This window comes from Myxocyprinus asiaticus, chromosome 12 (genome assembly GCF_019703515.2).
Source record: "Myxocyprinus asiaticus isolate MX2 ecotype Aquarium Trade chromosome 12, UBuf_Myxa_2, whole genome shotgun sequence".
Classification (NCBI taxonomy): Eukaryota; Metazoa; Chordata; class Actinopteri; order Cypriniformes; family Catostomidae; genus Myxocyprinus; species Myxocyprinus asiaticus.
Window position 1 is genome coordinate 30,941,156 of NC_059355.1, and position 14,306 is coordinate 30,955,461.

Consider the following 14,306-nt stretch of genomic DNA (forward strand, 5'->3'; position numbering starts at 1 on the left):
AAGAGTATATAAACAGCTGCTTACCTCTATGTGACATCAAGTTTTCTGGCATTCGGCACCGCCCATTGCCCACGAACAGACCCATGCAAGTGACTCGGATCATCGGATGCAACTTCGCTGCAAAGCATATGCCTTCACCAGAACAGCTCTTCCATCCAAACAATCTCTTTATTCAACAGAAGCTGCCACAGCAGCTCATTTGTTTTTTGCAGTATTGACCGCTACTACATTAAGTGTTATATTTCTACTCTGTCTTTCTTTCTATGCTCCATTCGCCGAAGCCGTTTATAGCATGAAGTTGCTTCCGCAAATTGGCTTCTTTGGCTCTGTATACATGTTAAAAAGCTCTCTACGACTGCTCATATGTTCTCTTATTGAAACTTTCCACCCGGAGCGTTCCACTGCATAAACCTGCCTCTGTGAACGGGTGCTGCTCTGGCTTCATGCCACTTGAGTTCTATTACAGCTTCATTTGAATGTGAGGGAAACAAAAGATTAACCATTTAATTCTATCATCATTCCAATGCTCCCCAGCATTTCAATCTGGCACAGGTGATTCCTGTCAACCTCATTACCTTGCTGCACAGCTCGTTTAGGGTGTGATCCATTCAGCGATTCTGTTCGTCATCTTCTAACATGAATGTCACGATTGTTCTCCCTTCAAAGTGCCCTTTGGAGTGTGATTACTTCCATTCGGAACACAGGGGCAATCATGCAACAGCGAATTCCTTCCAATCGTCCGATACTCTAATTACAACTTCTTTTCAAACCAACGCAGACATTTTAGCAGGAGCTCGCTGCCGCGCAGCACCTGCACTGACCATTCCACAGCTCACTGCAGTTATACACAGCCTCTGTCTGAACAGACACAAGCCGAATTCGGCTCCACAAGAGGTGGATCATGCGCCACGTTCCAACTCATTCATAATCATTCCTCAAACTCGTCTCGCCTCTCAGCATTCAAGCTTGCCTCGCCACCGATAACACGACGCAAGCACTGCTACAAACTTCCACTCATCTCTACACTATAACATGACTTTCCCTCCTCCCACCAGGACAAACGCTTCACGCAGGTAAAATCAATCTATAATTTTATTTTACAGACAGTCTTCTGTACTTTTGCCTGAATCATTGGATTACAAATTTTATTTACAAGCTTGACCCTACAACTTAATTGCTGCATGATTTTAAAAGCGTTCAACAATCTGTCATAATTTTACGCTCCCCCAAGTTTAAAGTAACAGGTTTAAATCGACACCAAATGATTCAGCTTGTCACCTTGCTTTATACTCCAATATTTCTGTTTTTCTGCAGAATTTATTACAAGTCATCAGTATAAACAAGTCGTTTTATTCACCACACTACTGCAAACGGTGCTCTTATAGTATCTATTAAATCCAACTCTCAGGCACAAACTCATACGATTTCATACATCCTCGTCAAATCAAGACGAGTCACCCCGCGCCAATAATTCAGGGTTATGAAATGACTCGCATTACATTGGAAAATAATCTACAAAGCTCCAAACCATATGCTTAAGTTAATAAACAACAGACTATGGTATTCATCTGGGCACTCATCTGGTGCCTTCTAATTTCATGACAAACCAACTTTAAATGACATTGTTCGTATGCACACACAAGCATGTTTCCTGACATTATTTCACATATGTTCTCGACATTTAATCTAGCAAACAATTACGTTCAGGTGTCCACAGACACTACATTTACCATATTACCATGTTTTTTATTGGCTCAACACATCTCAAAGCAGCACAAATGTGCTGTCCAGGTGCCACAACTGCGGCGTCTTTCGGGCTGTGCGACTAAACCTCCCCCTACACTGCAAACAGTGCAATGCGCTGTCCAAGCGCCGCAACCATGGCGTCTTTAGGGCCATATGACAAACTCCCACTATATGGCAAAGAGCGCAAATGAGCCATCCAAATGCTGCAACAGTTCATGTGCCACAACTGAGGCATGTCTTTCAGACCATGTGTCTCATCGCAGCTTTGAGCGAGCTCAGTAAAATTCAGCATAAACATGCTCACACGAATCATATGCTCTCTCATTGAACACTGTGCAGTCCCAAGCCCGAGGATTCAGCCCGTTTATATAACAAATGCCTATGCAAGCACGTATTCTGACATTGCCTCACATATGTCCCAGATGCCTTAGTTTTTCCACGTAATCTATTCTCTCTGCCAACATCCATCCCTCTACCCCTTCCTATCCATGGGCCACTAGAGTGGATTTACACGTGAGGCTGCCTCTGCTGGAGAACCCCACTCAAGACCCATTCCCCTCTTCACTTTACCCCACTCCCTTCTACCATTTGAATCTCTCCTACTCTGGAACCGTTCCCTGCCCGAGGCTGCCTTCGCAAGTGAACTTCATCCCAAATCCCTCCTCTGCTAACATAATTAAAGCAGAACACATTCCAGGCTCAAAAAAAAACATATTGATGACTCTTTCTCGTTTTTACTTTCAGAGATCCAGAGCCTTGGCCCTAGAAGCAAACCCGACACCAACCCTGGTTCCTCCCTGTTCAGAACTGAAATTCCTAGAAATCACCCTCTCAGACTCCTCCATGCCCCCCAGCACTCCATTCTTTAAGCTATTTCCACCCGAGCCCTACAAACATATTGGACAGCTTGGAAATGCTTCAAAGATTTCCACCTAAATTACAATATGCCATCTCCCAAGTTTTCTCTCCTCTCCGTATCCTGCTTCGCCTCACACCTCAACAAAACCAAAAACTTCCACCTCGGTACTATTAAAGGGTACCTAAGTGGTATCCATTTCTCCCACAAATTAATTTTTGGAAAAAATTCCCCCACAATAATCCATCCCAAGATCTCACTCCTCGTCAAGGGCATTCACAAATCCCAACCCGCCAGAATCGATACCAGACAACTACTGACAATCGATCTACTAACTCGTTGCCTAAACACTCTGTCAGGGCTACATTTCTCTAAACACCTCAAAAACACTAGATGCCATGTTCATCCTTGCCTTGTTTGGCTTCCTCCGTTGCTCCAAACTCACCACCATGACAAAATTCAACCCAAGAATCCATCCCACCATTTCGGACCTCCACATCCTAGACAACAACACAATAAGATTCTTCATCAAACAAAGGAAATAGACCAATCCAAAAGAGGGCACCCAATTTTCATTGTCAACCTTTCTACTCCCATCCAGCCCTTCCAACCGCTAGCCCACTATCTACATTACATAGGATCCCAAACTAAAACCCCTCTAGATCCCCTCTTCGTTGATGACAAAAATCAAGCAGCTTCCCGATTCTGGTTCCAAAAACACCTCAAAGCCATCCTGCTCAAATCCGGCATCCTAGACAAACTATCCTCAAGTCATTCCTTCCACATCGGCGCCACAACTTCAGCAGCCCACAAAGGTCTGCCTGAGCATCAAATACGCTTACTTGGCCGCTGGTCATCCGACACATATCTCTACATCTGCACCAACCGTCTCCACATCAGGAAAGCACATCAAGCCCTAATTGACTAGTTACAAATCCTTGTATTTCCAATAGGCTGGCCCCACCATTCAGATGCTGCAGGGTCCACCCCAGCCAGTCCGGAAGCCCCCGTCCCACAATGAAGGACGGGCCTGCCTCAAGCACTCAAATGCAGAGCGAGCTTACTCACGTTTATTTGTATCGTGGGCTCCCCCGTTCGAATAGCAGTGAGGAATCCCCCTTTCTAATGGTGTGAGGGCCCCTCATTGTCTGGAGGAGGAGCTTAGGTCATTCTTTTGAGCGGCTAGGATTCGCGCCTCCACTCTGGGCAATCTTGCCCGATCGCAGAGGGAGGCCTCCCATGCTCAGGCGTGGCTGACTCCTCCAGCACAGTCACATCAAGGGCTCTCCATTCGAAACGTTTATTTGTATCGTGAGCTGTCTCCTCATTCGAAGCTCGGGATGACTCCCTGGTCGAATGCAGTGAGGGCGCCTGTTCGATCATAGGATGGACCCGCTTGCTCGAGTGGCTGCCGGGCCTATCTGTCAAACCAACCAAGCCCGGAGGGAGACTTAAAGTCTGCCTGGGTGGTTAGGATTCACACCTCCATCTGGGGCAACCCTCCTGGGGTGATCCTCCGGCGTAACGATCCCTCCAGCACTTCTCAGCTCTCTCATATCTCAGTTCCATGCTGCTGCAACCGCCACTATCTTCAGTGCTTCAGCCTATTTTCATTCTCCATCTCTACCTATCTCACACCTCCCAGTTTCCGATCTCTCGAGCGGACCCTAGTGCGAGGCTGCCTCCACTAGCAGCCCCTGCTCATTCTATCTTTTTGTGGCACCTCTGCCCACCTCACACAGGACCCAGCAAGCGAACTCAGGTCGAGTCTCGAGCCTCGAGCCCCTTTCGCCCAGGACAGCGAGCCACCAATGTTCACACTATCCTCAATACAGGATTACATTTACTTGCGAACTACTGAATATTTATTTTGCATAATTTTGCAAACATAAGTAACAAACCAACAGCAAGATCACAGATATATTGTTGCTCAAAATGAATCAATTGAATTTGGGCTTTTTCAAATTATTTTCTCTTTTCTTTTTCTCTGCTTTTCTTTTTCTTTTCTCATTTATTTTATTAACATTTTTGATAAATTACTTTATATACTGTATATATTGTATTATATGTTATATATTATGTATATATTACAAAATGTTACAATATATTACAATAAGTGCAAAGTGCACCATTTTACTTTCTCTATGCTGATGTTGTGTCTTGTCTAGAATGGCTAGAATGTGTGTGCATGTTTTTCTGTGAGTCTGTATGTGTATACATGTGTATTAACATTGGCTGGTAAAGAGCAGAAAGTGTTTGGATGAGGAAGCCTCACGGGAAAGTAGTGGACACTGTGTCAACATATTATGTGGGTGCATGGACCCAGCATGGGGAGAAATACTTACTGTACAAGAACAAGGACCTTACAGGGATTTAACCACAATAAAATCTCCCCAGACTGCCGCCTATTGTCTATTTGTAGTCCAGCAGTAATTGCCATACCTCCTCTTTATTATGAAAGTGATGATGAATGCTGATTATTTTCTCTTGCAGGCAGACAAAGACTCAAAGGCTTTGTCCTGCCTGCTTTACCCCAGTAAGGTCAGGAGACAATGTGCAGTGCTGAAGTGCCACTGAAACTTGAGTTGCCCAATAACAGAATTCAATAACGATTCATTCTTTTTTGCAAAAAAAATTTTTTTTTACAATTTTGAAAAAACTGAAGAAAATGTGAGTGGTGTTTGCCAGTGCAAAACTCGGCAACACAATGCTAGGGTGTGGTAAGTAGTTGCCAGGGTGTTGCTAGGCGGTTGCTAAGGTTTTCTGGGTGGTTGCTAGGGCATTGTTAGATAGGTTTTTGGGTCTTTGGGTGGTTGCTGAGTGGTTTCTAACTGGCCAAATTAAAAAGATTGCATCGGTTTCTATGATATTTTAGTCCCTAGATATGGCTTGGGTGCCTTCGTCAATTCAAGTCTGGGGGTTGGGTGATAATTTCAGGTAGAATGTATGTCCACAGCACAAGCATACTTGTGACACTTGCCATAACAAGCACCACTGATAATAAATAGATATATCAAAATCCACAAGTTATTTACCTAAAAACCACTTTCTGTGACTCTAAACATGTAGAATTGTTGGAATAAGATTAATTAAACCATAAATAAAATTATTAAGAGTTATTGACTTGGGAGGGGCTTCGTGAGAAGCACACTTGCTTTGTAGCTATGTGAGAATGTTTGTATTAAATTCCCATTTCCACCCATTGTGATTGGAGCTGGCAGGCCTCCACACGCACTGACTCACTCCTTGAGTGCTGCTGCATTCAATGTGGATGTTTGAGAGTGTGAGTTGGCGATACAGTAGCCGGTCTTATGGGCCTGCAGCCCTGTTGAGGAAGCTTACCCTGGGACCCTTGCCATTGTAGGGGCTCCACTATACTCCTACTGGGCATTGCTAGAAATCCCACTCTGATAACAGGGTGAAAATTATGGATTTAACCATTAAACCTCCTCTGGAAAATCTGTCATCCCTTCTCACACAGAGGGTTAACTGAATAAATGGTGTTTTTTAAAAGCTCAAACTTGCCATAAATTTCCCACTGACTAATGGAACAATCATGTTATATTTCCATGCATCTGGTATGGATGGGTTATTCGTTCATGTACAGTATCCGTGGAATAATAAACACTGTGGTTTAGGGAAAAGAAGACGTCTTTGTGTTTTAACTTAGTCAGCCAGATGCAGCATGACAGATATGAGGAGGAACTCTAACACTGAGGTCAAGGATAGGAAGGCTTATATAGGAGGATGTGGATGGTGGTAAGTTAAAGAGAGAGAGAGAGTAAAAAAACAAAGGATATTTTCCCAACCCAATTTTCCGCTCCTCAGCTTTTGTCACAAGAGTGTACGTGTGCAGCCAGAGACACCTTCACTCCTGCCCATTCTCACATTCTCAGTTCATACTTCCCTTTACTCCTGCACAAATGAACCATGCTTTTTTTAGCCAGTCCCTAACCACCCATTTTTTATGCACTCTCTGAGAACTCGGATTGGCTGAGAGATTATTTAACACTGATGCATGTGTAACAAAAAGGTCTCTTGCTTATAGGAAAGGAGGAGGCGGGAACAATCACGAAGACTTTTAATTAGACAACACAAACACTGACACACACACACAACTCCATGTGCATCTCTCTCTCGAACTGGCTTCTCTGGCTCCTCTTTATCCCTCTCCCGGCTGATTGCGGTATCTCAGCACCAGGCATCCATCCTAACAGTCCAGCCCACCCTCCTCCTCATCACATACCCCTAATGCCCAATTCAGGCCAGGGAACCATTTCCATTTCTTGGTTGACGCCTCCTGGCGGTCAGCAGCGGGAACAGCCACCGCCTCCTGGAGGTCGGCAGTGGGCTCCTCAACCTCCTGGTGGTCGGCAGCGGGCTCCTCCACCTCCTGGCGGTTAGCTGCAGGATCCTCTGCCTCCTGGAAGACGGCAGCGGGCTCCTCCGCCCCCTGGCGGACCACAATGGTAGCCCACCGATGAACCGCTCCAGTACATCAGATTGTATATCTTCAGCGTTGCTTTCTTGAGCCAGCAGCGAGGTCTCTGGGACAAAATCCTGGGTTTTGGCACCAGTGTAACAAAAAGGTCTCTTGCTTATAGGAATGGAGGAGGCAGGAACTGGATGAACAATTACAAAGACTTTTAATTAGACAACACAAACACTGACACGCACACAACTCCATGTGCATCTCTCTCTCTCTTGAACTGGTATCTCCAACTTCTCTTTATCCCTCTCCCAGCTGATTGTGGTAACTCAGCGCCAGGCGTCCATCCTAATGGCCCGGCCCCATCCTCCTCCTCATCACAGTGTGTTTTTCTATGTTAAAATTCTTTCTCGTATCCCAGCTAAATATACAGTCAATAACAGTATATATGTAAGCCATTTGTAGGTTGATTTTACCTACAGGTGTAACACTGTGACTCTGTGGTGCAAACAAAACAGTACTCTGTTTGGTTGAATGGCCTGTCCAGTCCGACACAGCAATATTGGCTCAACCAACATTGTAATTTTCAGGCGAGAGTCTTTGTTACAACTAACTGAAGATGGGGAGTTTTCTGGAATCTGTCTGACAACAGTGATTATTTTTGCATTTCAGTTTGGTTAAACTAGTGGGGAAGAAACACGGCCACTATTAGGTGACATAGGCAACTCCCTAGGGTGCCATCTCTTTGAGGGCCCCAATCTACAGTACCAAGCAAATTTCAGCATGTGTAGAACCTGTGTGCACCCTGTGTGATCCGACCACATGCCACCATCCCCAGAACATCCAGCATGATCACACGGGAAATTGACATGTAAAATATCTTCCAGTACCCTGACACTGACTCCATTCTGCTGAGTTACTGACAAGTGGTATCTCCTGTCAGACATTTTTGCATCAGTTCAAAATTGTTTACCTTATCTTGTGGCATAACTGATAGCACGTTGCATTAGCAGCTTTAGAAATACAAGTTCTCATTCTGCAATGAAGCCAGGAAGTAATCACTTTCACAAAATCAATAATGAGTATGATCTGAGATTCCATTTTTCCATCTAAGCATACAATTTGTATTCAACTGACGGTTGGGTTTAGGGTTGGGGTTTGGTTAGATGGTAGAGTTAATAAATATGCATTCCACTTCACTGGATTTCATCATGTACAAAAATAAATAAATAAATAAATAAATCCTTTTACAACTCAGTATTGGCACCTCTTAAAGGACATTTCACCCAAAAACTGGAGCTCACATATGCCCACACATGTAACACTTCCAGCTTTGACCACTGGGGCAGTGGTTAGAATTTCAGTTAGCACAGACCAATTTTAGTTGAAGAACTTTCAACTTACTGTTTCAATGAATTCACAGTGAGATCAGTATGGAACATTGATAGGCTCACTAGGACGGGGCTGTGTCTTTTGTGTTGAATCAGAACTAGTGATGCCTGATTCGTGAATAAATCACTCTTTTCAGCGCTTTGGTCTAATGTGCAAGCAAAACAACTGGCACGCGATTCAGTCAGAATCATTTTGACATTCCACACGTGTACTGAATTGTTCAGAGCGGTTTCTCAATCAATAAAACAGTTAAGGGATACTTTAGAAGACAGAGAACAAAAATAGTGCTGGATGAAGTGGATATTTACCTACAATCCATTGAAACAAAACATGTAAATGCATTCTGTCATTTGCCAATGATGAAGAGGGTCACGTGCATGTGCAGCCTGCGGACAACCCTGTATAGCAGATAAAGACATTTTCCAACCAAAAATGTAACAAAATACTAACAAATGTCTGTATCTAAAAGGTGATTGGCTCTTTTACCTTTAGGGTGGGACTTACTTTCCATATCCATTGACTGTTGGGCATTCCAATTTCTCCCATTCTTTTTAACAGAAGTGTCAAGGTTAATGACTACAGCCTTACTGTAAAGTGAAACTGATAATTTATAAATAATTTAATCAGGACATGCAGATGAATGCCCCTAGATGCCCCTACTGAGAAGTCTGCAGACCAGCCCTGAAATGAATGAATGTACTCTACTATTGCAATGTCATAAATTGTGATAGTAGAGCACACACACAAAAAAAAAAAAAAAAAAATAGTTAAGAATGTTTCCACTGCATGCAAAGCTCATACTATAATATTTAGTTCGAACTGGCTTCTCTGGCTCCTCTTTATCCCTCTCCCGGCTGATTGCGGTATCTCAGCACCAGGCATCCATCCTAACAGTCCAGCCCACCCTCCTCCTCATCACATACCCCTAATGCCCAATTCAGGCCAGGGAACCAACCGGCTTGACTTACACTCCCCCTCCCTTCCTGGAGGGGAGGTGTTGTCCTATCAGCCGTCCTTCTGCCGGCTGGTTTTCCCTGCCTCCTGGGAACATGAGTAGGATGAGGGGAGGGAGAGGAGAGAGGGAAAGAGAGCGGGAGAGCCTGAGAGAGAGATGAGAGAGAGAGAGAGAGCAAAAAGAAAAAGAGAAGTGAAAAAGAGAAAGAAAACTCCGGTTCCCGACCCACCCACCCACCCGGTCCTCAGCCAGCTGGAACACCTCTGTCAGCAATGCTGGACAATGACACTGGACTCGTGGGTATGGCCGCTGCCTCCTGGCAGTCGGCCGTGGGAACGGCCACCGCCTAATGGTGGTCGGCAGCAGGAACGGCCACCACCTCCTGGAGGTCAGCAGTGGGCTCCTCCGCCTCCTGGCGGATGGTAGCAGCTTCCTCCACCTCCTGATGGTTGGCAGTGGGCTCCTCCACCCCCTGGTAGACCACATCGTTAGCCCACTGACGAACCACTCCAGTACACCAGATTGTGTGGTCCTCCTCCAAAGTCCCGGGTTTCGGCACCAGTGTAACAAAAAGGTCTCTTTCTTATAAAAATCCAGGTGGGAACTGGATGAACAATTATGAAGACTTTTAATTAGACAACACAAACACTGACACACACACACAACTCCACGTGCATCTCTCTCTCTCTCTCTCTCTCTTGAACTGGTGTCTCTGGTTTCACTTTATCCCTCTTCCGGCTGATTGCGGTAACTCAGTGCCAGGTGTCCATCCTAACAACCCAGCCCCGCCCTCCTCCTCGTCACATACCCCTAACGCCCAATTCGGGCCAGGGAACCAACCGGCTTGACTTACACTCCCCCTCCCTTCCTGGAGCCCGAGAGAGAGAGAGGAGAAAAAGAAAGAGAAAAAAACTAAGGCTCCCAACACGCCACCCTCCCAGTCCTCAGACAGCCGGAACACCTCCGTCAGCAATGCCGGACGATGGCACTGGACTCGCTCATCCATTTCTTGGTTGACGCCTCCTGGCGGTCGGCAGCGGGAACAGCCACCGCCTCCTGGAGGTCGGCAGTGGGCTCCTCAACCTCCTGGTGGTCGGCAGCGGGCTCCTCCACCTCCTGGCGGTTAGCTGCAGGATCCTCTGCCTCCTGGAAGACGGCAGCGGGCTCCTCCGCCCCCTGGCGGACCACAATGGTAGCCCACCGATGAACCGCTCCAGTACATCAGATTGTATATCTTCAGCGTTGCTTTCTTGAGCCAGCAGCGAGGTCTCTGGGACAGAGTGGTCCTCCTCCAAAATCCTGGGTTTTGGCACCAGTGTAACAAAAAGGTCTCTTGCTTATAGGAATGGAGGAGGCAGGAACTGGATGAACAATTACAAAGACTTTTAATTAGACAACACAAACACTGACACGCACACAACTCCATGTGCATCTCTCTCTCTCTTGAACTGGTATCTCCAACTTCTCTTTATCCCTCTCCCAGCTGATTGTGGTAACTCAGCGCCAGGCGTCCATCCTAATGGCCCGGCCCCATCCTCCTCCTCATCACAGTGTGTTTTTCTATGTTAAAATTCTTTCTCGTATCCCAGCTAAATATACAGTCAATAACAGTATATATGTAAGCCATTTGTAAGTTGATTTTACCTACAGGTGTAACACTGTGACTCTGTGGTGCAAACAAAACAGTACTCTGTTTGGTTGAATGGCCTGTCCAGTCCGACACAGCAATATTGGCTCAACCAACATTGTAATTTTCAGGCGAGAGTCTTTGTTACAACTAACTGAAGATGGGGAGTTTTCTGGAATCTGTCTGACAACAGTGATTATTTTTGCATTTCAGTTTGGTTAAACTAGTGGGGAAGAAACACGGCCACTATTAGGTGACATAGGCAACTCCCTAGGGTGCCATCTCTTTGAGGGCCCCAATCTACAGTACCAAGCAAATATTATATATAATATAATATTATATAAAGACATGAATTTTAACTCATCTCTTTATGACTCTGCATTTTCATTTACAGTATTACATTGGGGTTTTGAAAAGTCAATGTATAAAGTCTTATTTTGGAATAATAAACATAAGTCTAGCCTCACATTTCCATGTTAGCTCAGGGTGTCGTAGTACAGTGGAAATCCATGTTCCGCACACAGCAGGGCATCTCGCCATGTGTCCTGCTCCCTGCCAGGTTTTCAGTGCCCCTCAAGTTCATGTATAACATAAAATGCAAAGAGGCCATGGGGGTCAGCGAGGGTCAAGGGGGCACTACACAGATTGATTTTCTGTTCTGTTGCTGTTAGATCTGTTACAACTCTATCATCGTGCCATTTCAGACAATGTATAATTAAATGATTTAGACTCTTGAGACTGCTGCTTGCATGGGCTTAAAGTGTAATTTCGAAGACAGCACTACAATTATGCATCAGTAAATGGATATGACCCAAAATAAAAATGATTTGAACATTCAAAGTGAGCTTTTTTAAAATGTTTGGTTGAAAGGTGACCAAGTCTGACCCATTTTCCTTAATCAGTATTATATTATGGAAGGTTCCGATCAAAGGTGAGGAAGTGTTAATTATAACCGGCCTGACGACCAGTAGTGTCCCCTGGATGTCTATCATTCCGCAACAGAGATTCAGAGTTTAAACAAAATAAACAAACGTAAACGAACACACACACACACACACACACACACACACACACAATAATGTTACTACAATCAAATCATTTAGTATACACTTTTTTCCAAAGTAAATGTAAGTGCAGCGTAGTTCTAGCGGGAAGACTAGCAGCTGTACATCATCGCACCATTAGCTAGGTAACTCCTAGCCAATCAAATGTAAGCCAATGCTTTATAAGTCTGCTCACAATCTATCACATTGCTGTTTCAGTGTGCTAATACGGCAACCTCCACCACCCCACCACCACCAGTTGAGTCCAGTCCTGCATGGGGGTAGGCTCCTCGCCCCTACCTCCTATCTCTGACAGGATATGATGGTTCCGAGTACAACTTCTTCGACTGCCAGACGGGGCTTACGCCAAAGAGAGACATTACATTCTGTTTTATATTCATCAAATAAATGCAATCTTAAACTTCACTCAAGTCTGCGAGTCTTCCTGATAGAACATACCTTCTTAAACTGATCTCACCCAGACTGATCTCACAGTGATACCGGAACCAGTAGGTTGACTTTTCTTTAGCTAAAATCATTCTGGGCTTACCGAAATGAGAAAAACTACCCCCAGTGGCTTAAGCAGTAGTGTTGTTGAAAATATGGGCATGTGTATGCTCCATTTTCCAGGTGAAATGTCCACGGAAAGGCATCAAAAGCGAGTTGCAAAGCGAGTTGCTTTCAGATGCACAGGCTGTAATACAGTGAAAAATAATGCCAAGTTAGAAACTGTACCCCCAAACCTAAACCTAACTATCAGTGGAGTAAAAATGTTATGGAGTGAAAAATGCAGCCTTCAAATCGTGCTGGTCACTGGTTATGCAAACGTGATTTCTTCCTGGTTTCAATGCGGGATCTGAACCAGGATCTCCCACACTGCTGACCCAAAACACTTTTGGACATGCCACAAGGGAGGGTAAATATGCTGGATCCAATGCAAAAATGTCAGATGGTGCTTGTCGGTGAGTCAACATAATGTGGCCAATCCTAGAGTAACGGAACTCTTCCTGACATTTCCTATCAGACGTTTTTGCATCAGTTTACTTTCCCTTGTGGCATAACCAGAAGCGCATTGCATCAGCAGTGTGGGAGACTCGGGTTTGGATCCTGTGTTGAAACCAGGAAGTAATTGCATGCGCATAATTAGGGATGACCGCGTTTCGTAGGTTGCATTTTTCCTAACATTACATTTTTATGCCACTGATGGTTAGGTTTACTGTAATTTTGGGGTTTGGGTTGGAGGATACAGTTTATAAAATATGCATTCCTCTTCACTGTATTCCAGCCTGTACAGCTGAAAACAGATTGCTTCACAACTCATTTGTGGCACCCCTCTATGGACATTACACCAGGAAAATGGAGCTCACACATGCCAATATGCCTAACAACAATTACCTCTTTGGCCACTGGGGCAGTGTTTAGAATTTTGGTAAAAACAGACCGATTTTAGCTACAGAAATGTCAACCTATTGTTTCTGATTTTCCTGTGAGATCAGTCTTACTGCCCAGTTGCCAAAGCTGGAACTGCAGTCATGTGCATGTGCACCTTCGCACAACACGCTGTGCAAGACATAAACAAACGTTATATGAATGAAACATTTCACTTCAGGTAGCAGATCATTACAAGTTCAATACTGACAGTAGTCAAAGTCCCTCTGCTGTAGTCTCACAATCTCATTCAGTTAATCTCTGAAATCCTCATTCTTTGCAGTGCAGAATGTTAATAACAATATTCTTTATTGTCACAAAATAAAAGAATATTTAAAGTAAATCAATACAAATGCAACCACATTAAACAGTATGAAAATAAGGGGACTTTACAGCTCTCAAAAGATTATACTCTCATAAGAGTGCCTTCAATATTGTATTATGCCCTCTAGACCAATCTTGTTAAAAAGATAGTAACCATATTGCCCTTGTCAATTTCCAATGTGATCACATTAACCTATTTATTACAGGTGCAGTCCTCCTGGATGAACCTTGGGTTATTGCACATTTCGAAGAGGTATCAGTATTTTTGCAGAGTATAAATTCTATGCAAAACATTAAACTGAATTAAACTGCCTATGGTTTTTGGATATCAAAACTGCTTGCATTCTTTCCATTACATTACTCCAATCAACAAAAAAATAATTCATTGATTATTAATAATCACTCCATACAGAAATATGGTGATAAAATTAAACAATTAGATATGAGTTAGAAATGTGCACGAGAGTGTGACAGAGTGAGTGGTTTGCGACAGCAGTCAGTGTAGA